Genomic DNA, 21,023 nt, shown 5'->3' with positions numbered 1-21,023 from the left:
GTAGGCGTTTAGAAGAGGGTCTTTGAGCTCACAATAAGAGCCTGGGAAGTCAGAAAGTCAGCATTTCCACCAGAGAGGAAATGCAGTTAAATTGATAAATGAATACCCAGCCAAAGTATTGCAAACAAAAACAAAAAACCCATATATCTTGGCAACCATGCTGATCCCACTCGCATTGATTAAAATGTTAATACCCAGTGCTGGTAGAGTTGTGGGGAAACTGTGCCCACCCTCTTCTGGTGGCGGTGAAGTTAGGTCAGACCTTTTGTCAAACAGTCTGGCAATTCATATCACATGACAGAAAAAGGTTTGATACTCTTTGATTCAGTGATCCCACTCCTAGATTTTTTTCTGAAGAAAAATACCTAGGTGCCCAATTTTAGATCATTAAAAATAACCTACTATCTATGTGAGATCACATGGACAGCAGCAACTCGAAGGGTTAAATGAGAAGCCTAAGGGGCAGTGAGTCTAAGCCAATAGTGGTAGAACAATTCGGAGGATAGTGAGAATATTTGCATAACTTGAAGAATGTGATCAGTGTCAATGAGTTGTACATGTAGAAATTGTTAAAATGGTGTATGAAATTGTTGAAAATGTATATATTTTCACAAAAATAAAAAGCACTATTAAGACATTTCAGACAATTAAAAAAATAGGAAAATGGCTAAAATAAATTACAGTATTTCGGCCTAATGGAAGATGATTTTTGGTCATTAAGAATAATACTTATGATGTCCAGGCAGTAAAATGGGAAACGTGTACATGTGCGTATGTTTAAGTTTTTTAAAAGGTAACCCCAGCATTGGTCTGCATTAGGAGTGCAGCTATGTAAATACTGTGTGTGTGTGTATTGATGAGGACTAGAGAAGAACCTGAAGGGGGGAAAAAAAAACCATTTGATGAAAGGTATAAAGTGTGCTGGGATTGTGGTTGAATTTTGCATGAAAAAACCATTCCTACTTTGATGTTGTCTGTGACAGAAGGTAAGAGACAAAAGGCTTCTCCAGACTCACAGGAACAAAGGCAGGCAGCATGTGGAGCAGCTGTGTTTGGGCAGTGTGGGAAGTTGTCTGCACACTTCAGAAAGCTCTCCTAGGTGAGGCTGGGCAGAAGTGCCATTCAGAAGCACTTCAAAAGGAGACGTTGGGAGCAGTGCTGGGTTGTTTTCCGTAGAAAGCGCCCCTCCCCCCACCAACTGGTTTTCTTAGATTTCCTTTTTATTGATTAGGACTTCACTGTGTTCAAAGGCTACAGGAGAGACAATGCAGGTCTGGGGAGTGGGCCGAGCAGTGTTTGCATGTGCTGGGCTTGCAGGGTGGCTTTGGGATGCATTTGCGTGATTTATAGCCGCTCCATTTAATTCTCCCCAACCCACACCACCGGGCTCGACCAAATTAGGCTCACCGGGCTTTTAAAATAGGAGATGAGGTGTCTCTGTTTATTGTTGTGACATTGCCTTGAAAAGGAAAAGGTACAAGTGGCACCAGTCACCCGGGTCCATCGCCCACTTGAGTTTCAGTTTTCTTGAGGCTGGCTAGGGCATGTGACAGATGTCATGCTGGTGACCCCTCTGGGACCGTGATGTGGCAGCTGCTCAGCCTCCATGTTGGAGGTTGCATACCTTGTTCTTGTGGCCAGATTGTCTGGAGTTGTCCCAGGTGCTGTGGATATAGTGGCGTCAGATCAGGATAAAGTGCCATGAAGGAAATTAAACAGGTGATGTGACTGAGAGCAAAGGAGATGGGGGAGGGGTGGTGTTTTCCACTGGGTGGTCATGGAATGGAAACCCTGGTGGTGTAATGGTTAAGTGCTGAGGCTGCTAACCAAAAGGTGGGCAGTTCGAATCCATCAGGCGCTCCTTGGAAACTCTATGGAGCAACTCTACTCTGCCCTATAGGGTCGCTATGAGTAGGAATTGACTGAACGGTAAAGGATTTTGGTTTATGGTCGTGGAATGCCTGTGTGAGGAGGTGACATTTTTGAGTCGAGATTCCCAGGCAAAGAGAATGGCAGATGCAAGCCCTGCAGCAGGATTGGCCTGTGTTTTCAAGGAGTAGAAAGAAGGCCGATGTGGGTGGAGGGGGTGCATGAGGTCTGAGACGTAGTACACGTTGCCACTGAGTCAACTTTGACTCATGGTGACCCCATGTGTGTCAGGGTAGAACTGTGCTCCATAGGGTTTTCAGTGGCTCATTTTTCAGAAGTGGGTCACCAGGCCTGTCTTCCAAGGCATCTCTGGGTGAACTCAAACAGCTGACTTTTTGATTAGCAGCCAATGTGTTAACTATTTGTACCACCCAGGGATTCCCTAAGAGGTAGACAGGGGCCAAATCATGTAGCTACGTGTAGACAAAAAAAAAAAAAAAAAAAAAAACCGTTGCTGTTGAGTTGATTCCAACTCATAGCAATCCTTTAGGACAGAGTAGAGCTGCCCCACAGGGTTTCCAAGGAGTGCCTGGTGGATTCGAACTGCCACCCTTTTGGTTAGCAGCCATAGCTCTTAACCAGTATCCTTACACCACCAGGGTTTCCACTTGTAGACCAGTGGTACTCAGTAGGGTGATTTTGCCCATCCCATCCTCCCAGGATACATTTGGCAATGTCTGGAAGCCGTTTTGGTTGTTACAAATGGGGAGGGAGGTACTACTGGCATCCAGAGTAGAGGCCAGGAATGCTGCTAAACACCCAACAATGCACAGGCAGCCCCCACCACAGAGAGAATGATCTGGTTCAGAATGTCAGTAGTTCTGAGGTTGAAAAGCCCTGTTGTAGACCAGACTAAGGACGTTGGGTTTTATTCTAAGAACGATGGGGGGTTTTAAGCAGGGAAATGAGAGAATGGCCTGGTGCCGTTTTCTTTTATAAGCTAAGAATATTGGACTCACTTATCTGAGCTCTGACATTTCAGCCTTATCTGACTGAGCTTGGATAGGAAAAGGGAGACATCATAGATTTCCAGATCCTCCCAGAATAAGCAGTCTGTTCTCTGGCAAAAAAAAAAAAAAAAAAAATTTTTTTTTTTTTTTTTCTCCGCCAAAGGGAATCTCAGCTTGACCTTTCCAGGCACTGGCTGCAGCTGATGCGTTGAGCTCTTTGAGTCTGGGAAGGAGATGCAAAACAAGCCCAGCTGAGTGGGGGGATGGACTTTTCTCATGTCCATTGGAGAAGCTTTAACAGCCTTTGGCTCCTATTAACGTTTGTTCAGCCTAGAATCAAATACAAGAGAAGGCTCTAAGTCAGCCCAAGGTTTATAGATTTAGTTTGGGATTTCCCAACCTCAACACTATTGACATTTTGGACTGGATCATTCTTTGTTGTGGGGGGTCTTCCGTGCACTGTAGGATGTTTAGCAACAATCAGGCCTCTGCTCACTAGATACCAGCAATAGCCCCTTCCTCCCCACCAAGTTGTGACAATAAAAATGTTTCTAAAAAAAAAAAAGGGCTTGTTGCCACTGAGTCGATTTAGACTCGTAGTGACCCTATCGACAATGCCAAATGTTCCTGGAGATGTGGGGAAGGGGGGAGGAGAAGGGAGGGTGTGTGAGAAGTAAGCCCTAGTTAAGAGCCACTGGTTTAGTTGATCCAGGTTTAATGTGCCAGTAGTTCACGGGTGTTTGTAAAGATCACCATGATGTCCATGATGCTCATGGGGCCAGTTAGAGAACCACTGGGCTAAATAGTCCCACTTTCTGTTGTCACATTCTAAGTTCGTCTCTTTCATTAAAACTTAGGGCCCTAGAATTTCAGGTTATTTTGATGTCTTTCCCTCCCTCTACCAATAGACTGAATTGCTTGATGCCAGGATTGTGTCTTAATCACGTAGCAAGATGGTGTAAGAGTTAACACATGGGCTGAGTTTGAATCCTGCCCTTGTGATTTATATCATCTTGTGCAAGTCACTCGGCTTCTCTAAGCCTGAATTCCTTCATCTACAAACTGAAAACCACTGGACTTGTTGAGGGAAGAAATGGTATTTTCTTAGCAGGCCTGAAACAGTGCCAAGCATATGGTGACTTCTCAATAAACATTTGCTGTGATTATTACTGGGTGCTGCAAATGGTTAAGGTACTTGGCTGCTAACCAAAAGGTTGGAGGTTCGAATTTACCTAGAGGGGCCTCAGAAGAAAAGCCTGAAGATCTAATTCTAAAAATCAGCCATCGAAAACCCTATGGAGCACATTTCTCCTCAGACACACATGGGGTCGCCATGAGTGGGAGTTGACTCAGCAGCTACTTGTTTGTAATTATCACTATAGTGCTTAAGACACAGTAACTGTTGAGTAAATGTTCATTAAATGAATCAGTGAACCCTTCTGTATTGCTCAGTTAGCCTTCTTTATTTTCTATCCATGTCCCCCCCAACTCCAGGCAATAGTCTTGGCACATTGATCACTGCCAAGATGAGGCTGAGAGAAGGAGGGTGACTGGGTCAATGGGAACGTGTCGCTGGAAAAATACAGTGTGAAAGTCGTGTGTGTGTGTGTGTGTGTGTTTGTCTGTGTTGAAGGTGGCATGGCTGCAGAGAGGAGCAGAGCTTGTATCCTAAAGAGGGAAGTCGGAATAAAAGAGCTTTGCTTTTCTGAGAGGTAAACACTCACCCTTTTTAGGAGATAACACCAGGAAGGTGCCATGTTGAAGGTGAATCACCAGCCCTCAGGGAGGGAATGAGCAGCTGTTTCTACTCTTGAGGGCTTAGGAAAGAACTTGAAGGCCCCTTAGCCATTGAGGGCCCTGGAGATAGAGGTGGGGCCCTTACCTCATCCTTCCGTTTCCTGTAAGGCTGGCTGGGGGTGGGCAGACTCCTACAGCTTTCTGTGGCTCCCATGGACCTCTGCAGAATCCATCTCTAACCACACTCCAGCGCTCTGGCCTTCTGTCTGCTCCTTGAACATACCAGAGCTATCCCTCCCTTCCCAATGGGCTTTGTACTTGGGCTCCCTGTGCCTTGCCCACTGTGTATTCCCCCCTTGCTCCTTCACTTCCTTCAGTGCCCCCGAAGTGTCGCCTCACACACAGAGGCCTCTTCCTACCACCCTAGCAGAAATGGTAGCCCCTATGCTTATGCCACACGTCACCGTTCTCTTAGCTTACTTGACCTTCTTTGCTTTCTCTTTACATATTTATTTTCTGTTTTTTTAATGAAATCTTTCCAACATAAGATGATAAAACAAACACCCATGTGTTCACCTGCCAGATTTGACAAGTGCTAACGACAACACACTACCACCGCAACAATTTATTCCCTATTTACTTACTTTGGCCTGCCCCCGGCCCTGCCTGCTTTTTTAATCAGCCTAATTGAGGTATAACTTACATACAATGAGTACACACATTTTAAATACATTTGTTGATTTTTGGCAAAAGTGCACACCCATACAGGCACCACGACAAGATATAGAATACTTCCATTACCCAGAAAGTCCCCCCTTCTTCCTTCTTGTTAGCTGCCGTTGAGTCGGCCCCTGACTCATGGCAACCCTGTAGACAATGGGATCAGACTGTTGTGATCCTTAGGGTTTTCATGGTCTGGTTTTCAGAAGTAGATCACCCCTGACTCGTGGCAATCCTATAGACAATGGGATCGGACTGTTGTGGTCCTTAGGGTTTTCATGGGCTGATTTTCAGAAGTAGATCACCAGGCCTTTTCTCCTAGTCTGTCTTAGTCTGGAAGCTCTGCTGAAACCTGCTCAGCATTACAGTAACATACAAGCCTCTACTGACAGACAAATGGTGGCTGCACATGAGATGTGTTGGCTGGGAATCGAATACTGGTCTCCTGCATGGAGGGTAAGAATTCTGCCCTGAACCACACCGCCCCTTTGTCTTCCTTACCCTGCCTTATTTTTCTTCGTAGTACTTAAAAAAAAAAAAAGTACTTAAGATGATCTGAAATCACCCCACCGATGCATTTTTATCCTGTTCATTGTCTCTCTCCCCACTGGAGTGTATGCTCCATGAAGGCAGGGACCTTGTCTCATTCATAAACTATCCTCAGTCCTGAAACATTGGCCCACAATGGTTATCAAATTCATGATATTGTGTTCAGCATCCTTGTGTGCTCATCTTGACATGTGTGTGAGTATCTGTGGATTAAGTTCCTACAAGTAGAATTAGTGGGTCAAGGGATAGTTACTTTTTTTTGTAACCACTAAAGACATGGAGTCCCAGGGTGGTGTAAACAGGTGATGGGTTCGGCCGTGAAACAAAAGGTTGGAAGTTTGAGTCCACCCAGAGGTGCCTTGGAAGTAAGTCCTGATGATCTACTTCTGAAAAACCAGTTACTGGAGACCCTGTGGAACACAGTTCTACTCCGACACACCGGGGTCGCCATGAGTTGGAGTCAGATTGGCCGCAACCAGTATTGGTAATAGTACTAAAAAAGTACTAAAGGGACATCTGTTCCCCTTTCTCTTCAGTCCTATAACGTTCTATTTCAGTGTTTCTCAGCCTCAGCACTATTGCCATTTTGAGCTGCGTAATTCTATGCTGTGGAGACTGTCTTGTGCACTGTAGAACGTTGAACCGCATCCCTGGCCTCCACCAGTAGATGCTGGTAGGACCCTCCACCCTGGGTTGTGACACCAAAAATGTCTCCGGGCATTGCCAAAAGTCATCTGGGGGGGGGGCAGAATCACCCAGTTTAGAACCACTGATCTATGCATGTGAACTGATTTCTTGCCAAACTGAACTGTTCCTCAATTGGCCCGTCTCTAAATACAATACTGTTCGTAATACTAGGTTTATAGAATCCATTTTGTAACCTGCTCAGGCAGTTCAGCTTGCTGAATTACAAATCTGATCCTTTCCTGTAAAACCGCCTTATAAGATGAGAAGCCAGTTAGTTTTAAAAGGAGGGGAAGCAGGAGGAAATGGATGTGTGCCTAATTGCCTCCATGAACAACTGCCTCCTTTGTCGTGAGACCAGAAGAACTGGATGGTGCCCAGCTGCCATTACTGAACATCTTGATCAAAGATTCTATAGAAGAATCCTGATCAAAAGGGGAAAATATAGAACAAAATTTCAAATTCTAATGGACTCTAGATCTGGAGCCACGGAGGCTGGATGAACCCCTGAAACTATTGCCGTGAAGTCATCTTTAAACCTTAAACCAAAAATATCCCCTGAAACCTTCTTAAAACCAAACAGTAGTTTAGCTTAACTAGTAAAGAATGCCTGCCTTAAGCATTACGCTCTTGTAAGATATATTTATATGGGATCAAATTGATGACAGCAACCTGAAACATTACATAGGAACCTTAGGGGGCAGTGAGTTTATGTTAATGGGGGAGGAACAACTCAGAAAAGGAAGGTGAGAATGGTTTTCCACTCGAAGAATGTAAACAATATCACTCAACTGTACATGTAGAAACTACTGAACTGGTGTACGTTTTGCTGTGTATATTCTCAACAACAACAGAATAAATGAAATTAAAAAAAAAAAAAAGGCGGGGGGGAGGCAGCCCTCTGATTTGCAAACCTGGAAGAGCAAAGTGCAGGAGGATGTAGTGGGGTCAGTAGGATTCTTGGGCATTTCTTTGTTTTTTGTTTTTTTAGTTTCTATTGTGCTTTAAGTGAAAGTTTACAAATCAAGTCAGTCTCTCATATAAAAATTTATATATACCTTGCTATATGCTCTAGTTGCTCTCCCCCTAATGAGACAGCACACTCTCTCTGTCCCCATCTATTTCCATGTCCGTTCAGCCAGCTTCTGACCCCCTCTGCCCTCTCATCTCCTCTCCAGACAGGAGCTGCCCACATGGTCTCATGTGTCTACTTAATCCAAGAAGCTCACTCCTCACCAGTATCATTTTCTATACTACAGTCCAATCCCTATCTGAAGAGTTGGCTTTGGGAATGGTGTCTGTCTTGGGCCAACAGAAGATCTGGGGACCATGACCTCCGGGGTCCGTCTAGTCTCAGTCGGACCATTAAGTCTGGCCTTTTTATGAGAATACGAGGTCTGTATCCCACTCCTCTCCTGCTCCCTCAGGGGTTCTCTGTTGTGTTCCCTGTCAGGGCAGTCATCGGTTGTAGCCGGGCACCATTTAGTTCTTCTGGTCTCAGGCTGATGTAGTCTCTGATTTATGTGGCCCTTTCTCTCTCTTGGGCTCATAATTACCTTGTGTCTTTGGTGTTCTTCATTCTCTTTTGCCCCAGGTGGGTTGAGACCAATTGATGCATCTTAGATGGCTGGTTGCTAGTGTTTAAGACCCCAGAAGCCACTCTCCAAAGTGGGATGCAGAATGTTTTCTTAATAGATTTTATTATGCCATTTGACCTAGATGGCCCCTGAAACCGTGGTCCCTAAACCCCTGCTCTTGGGCATTTCTTGCTGAGGCTAAATGAGTTTACAGAGGTATGCTCTATAGATGCTGCATCTTCCAGGATCCTCAAGGACAAGCAGGAGATCCCTGGTAGCCGTGGAAAGTGTTCTGAACCTCTTTTATTACTCAGGACACTGAATTGACCATTCCTGTATTAAAAACGTGCAAACTTGTATGTCTAGGGCCTTGGTGGCACAATGGTTAAGCTCTCAGCTGCTGACTGAAAGGTTAGTGGTTCGAACCCACCCCGCCACTCACCAGGAGAAAGACCTAGCGATCTGCCGCCATAAAGATTGTTGTTGCTAGGTGCTGTTGTGTCGATTTCAACTCAGAGCAAACTCATGTGACTTAGTAGAACTCTCCTAGGGCTTTCTATGCTGTAATCTTTATGGAAGCAGATTGACATGTCTTTCTCCTGTGGAGCTGCTGTGTGGGTTCAAACTGCTAGCCTTTCAGTTAACCGCTAAGTGTTTAACTGTTGCGCCACCAGGTTTCTTCATAAAGATTATAGCCTAGGAAACCCTATGGGGCAGTTCTGCTCTGTCACATGGGGTCACTATGAGTTGGAGTCGACTAGATGGCCACTAACAACGATAACAACGTCCACTGCAGGGCAGGCAGGAGTGGAAAGTGATGAAGGAGGCCAGGTGGGGGTGTGGTGAAATGAAGGGTGATGGTTGAACAACTTCCATCTAAAAGGAAGCAGTGCTCCCAGGATGGGTGCTTCCTTCTCAGCCTTGTCCGACCCCACCATGTAGTAATAAATCCTGAAGAAGCAGCAACAAACAAATAAATAATAAATAAAATAAGAATAAAAGGAAGCTGTGCTGCACTTTGGCCAGAGGGAGCATGGGTCCAGCATTGGCAGATCCTCCCGTTTTTTAATAAAGGCAAGAAATTCAGAAGTTTAAAAATGTGAAACATCTTGATTCTTACATGTTGGCAATGAATCATTTTTTTAAACATCGTGTGAGCCAAACAAACCACACCTGTGGCTGCCTGTTTGCAACCTCTGAGCTCATAGGTGAGGTTGTTTCTGTTTGTTTGTTGCAGGAATCTTTTAGTTTGACCATTCATCCATTCAGCCTATGTTGTTGAGTATCTACCATGTGCCAATCATTGTTCTAGAGCTGTCATTTGGTATTAATTTACTGAAATGACTGAAACCAAAAGAGATAGAGATTGTGGGTGGATGGATGGATGGGTGGATGGGTGGAGGGGTGGAGGGGTGGGTGGATGGATGGATGGATGGATGGATGGATGGATGGATGGATGGATGATTGATCTTATTTTTTAGTGTTATATACTGAAATATTGCAGATAAGATAATATGATGTCTAGAAGTTACTTCAAAATGATATGGGGACCTACAGCTACAGTGAGGCTAAAGGTGAATTAAGCTCAGCCATGAGAAGAGAACCCCACCATTGACTGTCTACATGCATGTGAGGCAGAGAGTGCAAAGAGAAAAGAAGAACATCTCATAAAAAGGGAAACTGAAACACAGAGAGGTTGAGTGCTTTGCCCAACATCACACAGCCAATGTCTTAGTTATCTAGCGCTGCTATACCAGAAATATGACAAGTGGGTGACTTAAACAAACAAATTTATTTTTTCACAGTTCAGAAAGTTAGAAGTCCAAATTTAGGGTGCCAGCTCTAGGGGAAGGCATTCTCTCTCTGGAGAAAGGTCCTTATCTCTGGCTTCGGTTCCTGGGTGATCATGTAGCTTGGCATCCCTCTTCCCCCACCTCTGCTCACTGGCTTGCTTGTTTAATCTCTTTTATATCTTAAAAGAAATTGACTCAAGACAGAACCTACACTAATCTTGTCTTAGTAACGTAACACAGACAACCCATTCCCAAATGGGATTATAAACACAGGCATAGAGGTTAGGATTTACAGCACGTATTTTGGGGGAATGCAGTTCAATCTATAACAGCCAAAAAGTTCTTGAGCCAGGAATCAAATCCATTTTGGTCTGAGTCCAGAACCTATGGGATTCTGAAGTCTCCCAACATTTTTTCTTTCATATGCTTATTTGGAATATCAGAAGTAACTGAGAAAGAGAGATGAGCGCCATGTCTCTTTTCTTTTGAACATCTTGCTTCTTGTCAAAGTCACCCTCTCTATTACACTGGAAAAAAGAAGACTGGCCATGAGTTGGTCATTGTTGAAGCTGAGTGACCATGGTATATGAAGGTTCCTTATACTCTTCTGGCTTCTTTCATGTGTTTTTAGAAATTTCCCATAACAGAAATGTTTGTTTTAACCTTATCAGCAAGAGACACATACTGAAAGATATACGAGTATAATGGCATCATGTCTGGGATTTGGTTTAAAATATTCAGCTAGAATATTTCTGAGTAGGGTGTATAGAAGAAACATCATTTGGCAAAATGTTGATAATTGTTACAGCTGATTGATGGATACATGGGAATTCATTATGTTAGTCTGTCTAATTTTGTATATGGTTGAAATTTTCTGCACTTTTTTTTTTTTTAAAAGAAAGGGGCAGAGAAGTGGGGGGTGGCACCTATTCTCTAGGTACTTTTAAAAACATGGAGTCGCACATTTGGCTGTATGATGTGAATTTTCTGCAAGTTGGTAGTGCTGACATCGAGAAAATGGGAACTCTTTAACAAAGGATGTCCCAGTGCCAAGTGTTGCCATGGTGAAGCTGGAAGCGTGGGCACAGTTGTAGACTACAGGTTAAGAACAGATTTTTCACCAAAATAGTTATTCTGCAGGGTGCTCAGCCTCCCAGGTATCCCCCTAGACTAAGGCAGAATAACATAGTGGTCAGAGTATCTGGAATCAAGCTCCCTGGATTCAAATGCCTGCTTACCACCTTCCTGCTGAGTGGCCTTGAACTGACTGTTTAACCCCTCTGAGCCTCAGTTTCCTCATCTATTAAACAGAGGTAATAATACCTCCAAGATTAAATTAGTTAATACATGTAAAGCACCTAGGACGGTACTTGACATACATTCATTTATTACTCTTGATGCTTTTGTTGCGGTTGTTAAACATTCTAAGTGCAGAAAGAATGTTCTGAGATAGATGGAAGAAAATAATTGGGGGCAGAAGCTAAAAGAAGTCAAAGAAAGAGGTACCCCGTTTCATCTGAACCACCCACAGATGCCTGTTTGTGAGCTGCTGGAATCAATTTTCTGCGTGGTGGATATAAAAGGGATTTTTTTTTTTTTAAAGTGGCAACTTCCTGAGCATGTCCTTTCTCTGCAGAATGAAGTTGAGCTGGGGGAGCTGCTTCTGTCACTGAATTATCTCCCAAGCGCTGGCAGACTGAATGTTGATGTCATTCGAGCCAAGCAACTTCTTCAGACAGATGTGAGCCAAGGTTCAGGTACAGTATGCTGTTTCCTCCCTCCACCATTTCTTTAACAGAGCATCTGTGTTTGTTTGACACAAGGGACCCAAGTTTCTTTTTCAGCATCCTAGATACTATTGATAAGATCCTGTGAGGCTAGCGAGCATCCAGAACTAGGCTGCTAGTTCAGGAGGGAAAATAAGTGAGCAGATGTCTCTTGAGATGAACAAGTAACCCCATTTGAATTGGGAACTTGACTGAGATCAGGTATGATAACTACTGAAAATCTCTCGTGTCTGTACCCATGCAGCTCCAGGCAATTTAGTTGTTCTTCCAAATGCTATGCCTGCAATAACAGGCACAATGCTCCAGGTGGCGATAGTGGGCAGTGATAATGCATTCTAATTAGCAAGAGAGGTGGGCACACCCAGAGCGTTTTTTTCTGAGCTTGCTTCAAGTGTACCATAAATCTTGGTTAAACAGTTGCTACGAAAAGACTGTTGTATTTAAAGGCTCTCCTTTATAGCAAACCCAATTCACCCATGAATTTTTAAGAAACAGAATAGATTCCATTCCATTTGTGTGTAGCTTCTTCTGTAATAGCACAAGATGTTATCACTAAAGCCACCATGGTTCCTGCGATGCTTCGGGTCAGTGGTGGAAATACTATCTTCCCTAAATGCAATGGCTTAAATAAATAGCTTTTGCTATAAGGTGACAGCTGAATTTAGAAGACACCTTGCATTTTCAAATGCCACATTGTAGAAATACAGGTTCCAAAGGGGTGAATGGTGTTAAGGCTAGAGAGTTTCAGACTCATGTAACAGAAGAGGCAGTCTGATAAAACGATTAAGGGTTCTAGAGTCAGACTGCTTGGAACTAAATCACAGTTCTACTGCTTGCAAATAGTGTGGCCTCAATTTCTCCACCTGAAAAATGGAGATAATAACAGTATTTGTCTCACTGGGTTGTTTAAACAAATATTAAATGAGATAATGGACCTGAATCCCTTTGTAAACTATAAAGTGATCTAAGAATGATAGCTATATGTCAAATGGGAACCTAATTTGCTGTGTAAACTTACACCTAGAACACAATTAAAAAAAATTTTTTTTATGACAGTTATTATATGGCCATCTCTATTTTCTTGTGAGTGGGCTAGGAGATCACTGACATGATAGTGGGTTCTGGAGCACAGAGGCCATGGACAGAAAGCTTTGCCCCCACCAGCCAGATCTTAGGCAAATTACTTTTCATTTTGTGTCCTCAGTTTCCTCATCTGTAAAATGAACACAATGCCTGACACATGGGATGGGCTCAAAAAATATTGAATGGCTGGAGGCAAGGAGGAAAGATGAGCAAATATGCAGATGGATTGAAAAAAAGGATGGATGGTAGATGAAGGAAAGGAGGGGTGAATGCATGGATGGATGGACAGACTAATGGATGGATGGATGGTTGGATGGGTGGATGGATGGATGGGTGACTAAAAGAAAGGATGGATGGAAAGGTGAATGGATGGATGGATTAGATTTCTAGGTCTCTAACATTCTGTGTCCTTCTCAGACCCCTTTGTGAAAATCCAACTGGTACATGGACTCAAGCTTGTGAAAACCAAGAAGACATCCTTTTTGAGAGGCACAATTGATCCTTTCTACAATGAATCCTTCAGCTTCAAAGTTCCCCAAGAAGAACTGGAAAACGCCAGCCTAGTGTTTACAGGTAGGTAGCTTCTCAGACCCTGATGAACCCCAGGTGAAGTGTGTTCAATTTATTGTCCTAGAGACAGAAAGCATTCATAAACGGTCATGTTTAAGACCTCAGGTCTCATATTCAGTTAGCTGGGTTTGAATCCACTTACCATCTGTCAACTTGGGCAAGATTGAACAAGATCATCAATGTAGCACCATCTAGCATAATTATTACAAATGTGGGTTCTAGAGCCAGACTGCCTGGCCCTGCCACATAGTAACCAAAGCCTCAAGCAAGTTACTTATGAATCTGTCTTAGCCTCAGTTTCCTCATCTATAAAATAGAACGTGGCACGTAATAAGTGCTCATTTCTATGTTAGCTTTGATGATTCAAGTTGCTTATTGTTGAATGGGGAAACATGACAAAACAGGGTCGTCTAACCCAGACAAGAGGATTTTGAAAGACTTCCCAAAGGACACAGTGTTTGAGTAGAGGCCTTGTGTGCCATTGTCAGATAGAATTTAGTCTGTTGATTCCAGTGGTGTGTTAATTAAAGGAGCCCTGGTGGCACAGTGATTAAGTGCTTGGCTGCTAACTGAAAGGTTGGCATTTGAGCCCACCAGCTGCTCCACAGGAGAAAGACCTGGCAATCTGCTCTCGTAAAGATTACAGCCAAGAAAACCCTATGGGGCAGTTCTATTCAGTCACATGGGGCCTCTATGAGCCAAAAAACCCTTGATGGCACCTAACAACAACATTAGTTATCTATTGCTGCGTAACAGTACTCCAAAATTTAGTGGCTTACAACAGTAAACATTTATTATCTTATAGTTCCTGTTTTTTTTTTATTTTTTAGTTCCTTTTGGGGGTAGGAAATCTGGACATAGCTTAGCTGGGTGGTTCTGGCTCAGGGACTCAGACAAGGCTGTTGCAATAAAGGTATTGGCCAGGGCTGCAGTCTCCTCTGGAAACCCTGGTGACATAGTGGTTAAGAGCCACGGCTGCTAACCAAAAGGTCGGCAGTTTGAATCTCATCTGTAGGCTCTACTGAGGAGGATCTTTTCTAGGCTCACTCATGTGGTTGTTAGCAGGATTCAGTTCCTCAAAGGCTGAGGGACTGAGAGCCTCAACTCATTCCTGGCTATTGGCCAGTGGCCACCTCGGTTCTTTGCCACATGGGCTTCTTTATATGGCAGCTCACATCATGGCAGATGGCATCAATCAGAGCAAGCGAGGGAAGGCAGGATGGAGCCAAAGTCTTTTTGTCACCTAATCTTAGAAATGACATCCAATGAGTTTTGCCATATTCCATTCATTAGAACCAAGTCATTAGGTTCAGCCCACACTCAAGAAGAGGAGATGACACCAGAGCATGAATACTGGGAGGTGTGGGGGTCATTGGGTGCCATCTTAGAAGCTGCCCACCATACAGGGGTTAGAGTTAACAGAAGCAGTGATTATTATCTCATAAATCCTATTCATGGCAGGTATATTACAGCAACCATTGTGAGGATAGCGCAGGACCGGGCAGTGTTTCATTCTGCTATACATAGTGTCGCTGTGAGTTGGAACCTACTAGACAGCACCTAACAACAACAATAACAACATCCATGGCAGATGCGTCATCCATAGCATTGCTAATATTTGCAGGTTGATATGATCCCTCGATTTACAGATCTGGAGACAAAGGCTTAACAACTTAAGTAACTCATTGAAAGTCTTCCAGCCGGGAGCTGGCAGATTCAGGATTCAGACTCTGGTCTGCCCAGCCCCAAAGATCAAGGGGTCCACATTTCTTCAAGCCCCAGGTAGTGCTAACATTACTCTTTGAGGAGTCCTGTGCCAGGGTAGTTGGGAACGCTCCTCTGTTTAGCTCCAGTCTACAATCTTTGGCTCCAGGTCTCCCACGAGATCAGGCCTGGCTGAGAAACCCAGGGAAGGCTTCCTCTATGAGAGCTTGGTTGCATCTCATCAACAAGAGATGCATCGATCCTCCAAGGTCTCCTCCAAGGTCCTGGTTAGGTTGGTTCCTGGCTCTCTCACAGCCTGTTGCCCACCCTGTCTGCATTCAGTCGGGATGCTAGCCCTAAACAGATATCAGGATCCTGTCTGATGTGGCCTGTCATGGCTGCTGTCCAGATCGACTCACAAACAGACAAGGGCCCCACTCTCCCCAGGGTTTCAGGCCAAGACAGAAGACAGTGGTACCACTGAATCCTTAAATGATAGGCAGGCAGAGGGAACAATATTGAAACAAGACACAGATTAAAGCATAAAATGTTGTGGTACATTTAGATGAGGAGGGGACCCCAAAGAGCATGGAGAACTATATGGAAAACCCTGACCCTTTTATATGTTAATTAAAATTTTATTATGGTCATGTGCCACATAACGTCTGTTCGGGCAACGTCGACGGCATATACATCTGTAGTTTCATAAGATTATACAGAAGTCCCAGAGTTACGAAGGCCAGCTTACGTACAACCCATAGTTACGAACCAACCCCAGCAAAGCCTATTATATTAAAAAATCAAGGTACATACAATGGTTCATAATAACAAACGGGTGCTTTGTGACACACATCAAGGCATTATTATTACTATCACTCTACTATTATGTTAAAGTTGGTTTAGTGTATGTAGAAGTCCTTATTTAATGTTTTTTATGCATAGAAAGGTACACTGTATGCTGTATACTAAGACAAACATTTGACTAACTGCCGTTAGATATGAACCCTACCTAATTGTTCGGACTTACATACAAACTCAACTTAAAGACAGACTTAGAATGGAACTTGCTCGTAATCTGGGGGCTGCCTATATACAATATGGTGTTTGTACAGTGTCCAAATCACATACATTCTATTTCACAGAAGGTATTGTGGATGTTAAGCGACACAGGACTGTGCTTAATTAGCTCATGTTTGTTGTAATGAGCAACAGAGCAGAAAGATGTGTAAGGACAGAGAGTCAGAAGAGCAGAAGGGTTGAGTGCTTGGGCTGTGGGGCCAGTGCCTGGCTCAAGTCCTGGCATTGCCACTCGCTAGCTGTGTGGCCGTGGGCAAGGTCTGAGTGCTTAGGTGTTCTCATCTGTAAAATGGGAATAATACCAGGACACCTCACAGAGTTGTGAAGTGGGTTAAATGAGAGATCAGTACATATACAGTGCTGAGCATTACACCTAGCACATAGTAAGTACTCGATAATTGTTACCTGTTATTAAAAGGGAAACCCTGGTGGCGTAATGGTTAAGTGCTATGGCTGCTAACCAAAAGGTCGGTAGTTTGAATCCACTAGGCACTCCTTGGAAGGTCTATGGGGCAGTTCTACTCTGTCCCATAGGGTCGCTATGAGTTGGAATCAACTGGCCGGCAACGGGTTTGTTTTTTGTAATTGTTAAAAGAAAATTTTACTCTTTTCATTCTCTTCCTTCTCCATGAGAAACCACCTTTACCGTCCTGGTGTGTATCCATCTACATTTTTCTCTTTGTACAAACCAACAGTAGCCACGTATTGTTGTTGCTGTTAGTTGCCATCAGTTCCATTCCTACTAATGGAAACCCTATGCGTGACACAATAGAACTGCTCCATAGGATTTTCTTGGCTATCACCTTAACAGAAGCAGATTGCCAGGCCATTCTTCCATGGTACTGCTGGGTGGGTTTGAACCATCAACCTTTAGGTTAGCAGTCAAGTGCAAATGGTTTGTGCTACCCACAGACCTTATTAACCACATCTGAAGGATTCAATTCCTTTCAAAAATTATTTGTACCTGGATGAAAACCTGCTGAGCCAAGTCAGTCAGTTGCAAAAGGACAAATACTGCATCATCTTATTTATACAAAATAAGCGAATATACAGAAACCAAAGATTGTTAATGCTTATTAAAATGGAAAGGAGTTTTTGCTTGGGGGCATGGAATTTATGTTGATGGTGGTGGAATAGTGATAGAAACCTTGATTACAACATAAAGAATGTAATCAACAGTGAACAGTGTTGAATTGGTGAAGGTTTTGTTGTGTATATTTTTACTGTAATAAAAACAAGATTTTTCATTAATTCAGTAAAATGTCTTGAGCACCTCCTCGGTGCCAGGTACTGTTTCCCGGTCCTGGGAATATAGCAGTGACCAAAACAGATCAAAATCCTTCTGGAGCTTACCAGTACCTTTCTATTGACGTGACTATGCAAGTTGCTTTTATAAAAAAATGGACCATGAATGTGTTCAATCTTTCCAGTTCAGTACAGATACAAATGGATCTCTTTATCTTAAATTATTGTGGTATACTATTTTAATTGTCACATGGTATGCTATGATTAAAGGAGCCTTGGTGGTGCAGTGGTTAAGCGCTTGGCCGCCAACCGAAAGGTCAGCGGTTCAAACCCACCAGCTGCTCTTTGGGAGAAAGACTGGGATGGTCTGCTTCCATAAAGGTTATGGCCTTAGAAACTCTTTGGGGAAGTTCTACTCTGCTGTATAGGCAAAACTAGCAAAACCAAAAACCCATTGCTGCTGACTCATGGCAACCCCATGTGTTGCAGAGTAGAACTGAGCTCCATAAGGTATTTTTGGCTGTAATCTTATGGAAGCAGATCGCCAGGCCTTTCTTCGCTGCTGTTGCTGGGCGGGTTCTAGCTGCTAACCTTCAGGTTAGTAGTCGAGCACAAACAGGTTGCACCACACAGGCCAAAACCAAACCTATTGCCATCAAGTTTATTCTGACTCACAGTGACCCTATAGGACAGAGTAGAACTGCCCCGTAGGGTTTCCAGGGAGCAGCTGGTGGATTTGAACTGCCGACCTTTTGGTTATCGCTGAGCTTTTAACCACTGTGCCATCAGAGCTCCACACCCCACCCAGGGATGCTAGCAAAGCTCTCCTCCTCCTGAATTCAAATCCATGAGGCCCTAACTTGTTTTGCTTATCAAATGTAAGAAAGAACTGTCACCTCAGGCTAAGGATCTGAAACTCAGCCCGTTAGCATGTTTCCAAACACTTCATCATCAAAGTGAGGTTGGTCTGCAATTTGAACGTTTGCAGAGAATCCAGGGAAAAGCCTGTAATTAACTGGCAGGCTGGGTTCTCTGAACAGTCCTTTCCTGTGTGGGATGAGGCTGCTTCTCCTGCAATTTTCAATCAGGTGATTTCTGTAGCTGAAGTTAAAAAAAAAAAAAAGAAAGGAGGTGGGAAATTGCTTTTTGACTCTTGCAATAGATAGCAACACGCAATCCAGAGGCCTTCCAGAAAAGTCGGGAAGGATTCCTGAAGTAAGGGAAGGTGGAGTAGACCATGGAGGTTATTGGGCTATTATTGGACATACAAGAGAGAGTCGGGGGGAGAGAGAAAGAGGAAAGAGAGAGAAGGGAGACAGGGAAGGGAGAGGGGAGAAAGAGAAAGAGGGAGAGGGAGATAGAATATCCCAGTGGTTAGGGGCCAGAGCCTGAAGCCAGACAACCTGGGTTCATATTCACCGCTTAACGGCTATGTGATTTTGGTACTTTCCCTTGGCCTCTCGTTGTCTCAGCTTTCTCATCTGTAAAATGGGAATCATGGTACTTCATTTACTTTAGTGGGTTGTTGTAAAGTCCAAATAGGTTAATACATGTAAAGGGCTAGAAGAGTGCCTGGCTCAGAGAATGTGCTCCATCAGTATTAGCTGTTGCTATTATTATTGTTGGAGCTGTTGTTAGGTGCCGTCGAGTCATTTCCAACTCATAGTGACTCTATGTATAACAGAACCAAACATTGCCCCGTCCTGCACCATGCCTACAACTGTTGTTATGCTTGAGCCCATAAGAATGGGCAGCCACTGTGTCAATTCGTCTCGTTGAGGGTCTTCCTCTTTTTCGTTGATCCTGTACTTTACAAAGCATGATGTCCTTCTCCAGGGACTGATCCCTCCTGACATGTCCAAAGTATGTGAGACATAGCCTTGCCATCCTTGCTTCTAAGGAGCATGCTGGTGTACTTCTTCCAAGACAGATTTGTTCATTCTTTAGGCTTTCCTTGGTATATTCAATATTCCTCTCCAACACCACAATTCAAGGTGTCAGCTCTTCTTTTGCCTTCTTTATTTATTGTCCAGCTTTCGCATGCATATGATGCAATTGAAAATATCATGGCTTGGGTCAGGCTCACCTTCGTCTTCAGGGTGACATCTTTGCTTTTCACCACTTTAAAGAGGTCTTTTCCAGCAGATTTGCCCAGTGCAATGCGTCTTTTGATTTCTCAAGTGCTGCTTCCAAGGGTGTTGATTATGGATCTAAGTAAAATAAAATCCTTGACAACTTCAATTTTTCTCCATTTATCGTATTATTGCTTATTGGTCCAGTTGTGAGGATTTTTGTTTTCTTTATGTTGAGGTGAAATCCTACTGAAGGCTGTGGTCTTTGATCTTCATCAGTAAGTGCTTCAAGTCTTCTTCGCCTTCAGCAAGCAAGTTTGTATCATCTACATAACGCAGGTTGTTAATGAGTCTTCCTCCCATCCTGATACCCCATTCTTCTTCATATAGTCCAGCTTCTCGGATTATTTGTTCAGCATACAGATCGAATAGGTATGGTGAAAGGATACAACCATGATGCAGATCTTTCTTGACATTAAACCACGCAATATCCCCTTGTTCTGTCTGAACAACTGCTTCTTGATCTATGTACAGTTTCCTCATGAGCACACTTAAGTGTTCTGGAATTCCCATTCTTCACAATTTTATCCATAATTTGTTATGATCCACACAGTTGAATGCCTCTGCATAGTCAATAAAACACAGGTAAACATCCTTCTGGTATTCTCTGCTCTCAGCCGGGATCCATCTGACATCAGCAGTGATATCCCTGGTTCCACGTCCTCTTCTGAATCCTGCCTGAATTTCTGGCAGTTCCCTGTCGATACACTGCTGCAGCCATTTTTGAATGATCTTCAGCTAAGTTTTACTTGCATGTTATATTAATGATATTGTTTGATAATTTTCGCATTCGGTTGGATCACCTTTCTTGGGAATAGGCAAAAATATGGATCTCTTCTAGTTGGTTGGCCAGGTAGCTGTCTTTCAAATTTCTTGGCATAGATCAGCGAGCACTTCCAGTGCTGCATCAATTAGTTGAAACATCTCAGTTGATATTCCATCAATTTCTGGAGCCTTGTTTTTTGCCAGTGCTTTTTTTTCAGTGCAGCTTGGATTTCTTCCTTCAGTACCGTCAGTTGCTGATCATATGCTACCTCCTGAAATGCTTGAACATCAACCAATTCTTTTAATGACTCTGTGTATTCCTTCCATCTTCTTTTGATGCTTCCTGCGTTGTTTAATATTTTCCCCATGGAATCCTTCATTACTGCAACTCGAGGCTTGAATTTTTTCTTCAGTTCTTTCAGCTGGAGAAATGCCAAGTGTGTTCTTCCCTTTTTGTTTTCTATCTCCAACTCTTTGCACGTCATTATAATACTTTGTCTTCTTGAGCCGCCCTTTGAGATCTTCTGTTCAGTTCCTTTACTTCATCATATCGTCCTTTTACTTTAGCTACTCGACGTTCAAGAGCAAGTTTCAGAGTCTCTTCTGACATCCATTTTGGTCTTTTCTTTCTTTCCTGTCTTTTTAATGACCTCTTGCTTTCTTCATGTATGATGTTCTTGAGGTCATTCCACAACCCGTCTGGTCTTTGGTCATTAGTGTT

The sequence above is a fragment of the Loxodonta africana genome, chromosome 12, assembly GCF_030014295.1.
Source record: "Loxodonta africana isolate mLoxAfr1 chromosome 12, mLoxAfr1.hap2, whole genome shotgun sequence".
Taxonomy (NCBI): domain Eukaryota; kingdom Metazoa; phylum Chordata; class Mammalia; order Proboscidea; family Elephantidae; genus Loxodonta; species Loxodonta africana.
This window is presented reverse-complemented; position numbering follows the sequence as displayed.